The sequence below is a fragment of the Echinops telfairi genome, unplaced genomic scaffold (genome assembly GCF_000313985.2).
Source record: "Echinops telfairi isolate 266 unplaced genomic scaffold, ASM31398v2 ScPeMD7_9;HRSCAF=40, whole genome shotgun sequence".
Lineage (NCBI taxonomy): Eukaryota > Metazoa > Chordata > Mammalia > Afrosoricida > Tenrecidae > Echinops > Echinops telfairi.
In genome coordinates, this window is record NW_022103906.1 from 28,925,175 (window position 1) to 28,927,331 (window position 2,157).

Here is a 2,157-nt window from a genome sequence, read left to right on the forward strand (position 1 = left end):
TGTTTCCAAGGCTGTAACCCTTTCCAGAGGCGGATGGTCTCTCGCTCTTCTGTGGAGGGGCTGATGGGTTCAAAACACCCACCTTTCGGTTTTTGCAGTCCAACGCTTGACCCACCGGCGCCACCTCAACCATTTCCTACATAAATTAGTGGCAATTGCTTCTGCAATGTACCCCTTTACAAAGATTTCTAAGTGACCAAGCTCACTAATACCAGAGGCCGTTTCATTATTTACTAATTTTCACTTGGAACATATTCTTTCAGAAGAGAAGATGAATGAATCTGCTCTCAGATTGTCTTAATGCAGTGTGCCCTTTGATTTCAGCCTGTAATTGGCGATTTGAACTTTGGGGGAGGCCTGGGTGATCTACTTCCATAAAGTGTCCCTAAAGGAAACTGTGGGGCAGTTCAGTCTAGAACACTTGGGGTCAGCCTTGAGAATCGTCTCAGTGGCCGTGGGTTAAAGTTCCCAGAGGCATGGAGTGCTTGTAGTATCACCAGAGATAGTGTGATAGCACATTACCTACCCCATAGAGGTGTTTTGTTTTGACACTGGGAATCAGGTCTCTCTGTCTCTCACAACCATTGAGTAGAGGACAGGGTACAACTGCCCCTGTGAGTTTCCGAGACTGTAACTCTTTATGGAATTAGAAAGTTCTTATTCCAGAAGAGTGACTGGTGGTTTTGAACTGCTGACCTTGTGGTTAGCAGCCCAATGTGTTACCACGCCACCAGGGCTCCTTGGAATCGGGTGACCAGGGAGAAAGCAAGCGTTCTTGGAAGTCCTTTGAGAATGACTCTCCTCAGTGGCCTCTTCTGATAATCGCTGTGAATTTGCTGCATGGGAGGCAGTGCTCTGGACAAGGAACGTTCCTGGCTAGGTTTTGCTAGAACTTCTGGGTGTTGCAGTTCTGTTGGTACTGAACCATGTCCAAGCCAAGCTAAAGATCCAAGCTGACAGGAAAAGGCCCTGTTTTGGTGTCTGGCACTGGCATTAAAAAGCATCTGAGGAAACTTCAAGACACATGGAGGTGCTTGCAAGTGACCCCCCCCCAACTGTCCCATTTGGAGACAGATGGGTCTGAGGGCACTAGGTGAACCCGTGGCAGAGGTAGGACTAGAACTCCCGCCTCCTATTAGGCCATGCCCTTTGCCCTCACTGAGCTGATTATTTTAGCTGTACTGTCAATATTTAAAAGAACATTGAGAAGTCTGCATGTTAAAGAAAACCATCAAGCAAGAATAGGGTAACATCTAATCAGCCTCTCCACACAAGAACTGCCTATGTCAAGTGGATAGAGTGCACAGAGGATGATGCCCTTGGGCAGGGGTGGTTTTGCTTTGTTTTGTTTTGAAAATATTTTTTTTGTTTTATTTTGCTTTGTTTTTAAATTTTTAAATGAAGTTTTTGTGAATTAGGTGTGTTTGGGGGAGAGTCATTTATTTTTCTTAGAATAGTTTTATTGATATATAATTGACATTTAATTCCATCATATTCTTAAAATACAATTCAGTGGGTTTTAGTATATTTTCAGAGTTCCGCAATATAATTTCAGAACATTTTCATATCCCAGAAAGAAATTCCATACTGGTACTGGTATCCATCAGTAGTCCCCATCCCTGTATCCCCAGTCCATGCTTGGTAACCACTAATCTACTTTGTTGCTGTAGATTTACCTATTCTGAGCACTTCCTAGGAGTGGAGTCATATGTGTGGCCTTTGTGACTGGCTTCTTTCCCTTAGTATGGTTTTTAGTTCATCCGTTCTGCAGCATGTAGCATGCCATTCCTTTGTATTACTGAACAAGAATCCATTGCATAAAGTCTACATGTTGCTGATGCATTCATCAGGATAATTTCAGCCCTTACCATTACACATAGCACTGCTGTGAACATGCGTACACATTCTGGTCTGGACATGTTTTCAGTTCTCTTTGGTCCATATTATTGAGACCTAGGACTGAGGGCCATCTGTAAGTCGCTCTATGTGTCCCCATTTGAGGACTTGCCAGATTTCTTTCTAGAGTGGCGGCACCCCTTTACATTCCCAGGAGGAACTCAGATCTGAGGGTTCTGGTTCCTTTACCTCCTTGCCAACGTTTGCTATTTTTGCCTTGTTTATTACAGCCATCCTGCTCGAGTGTGGCAGTTCTTTTTT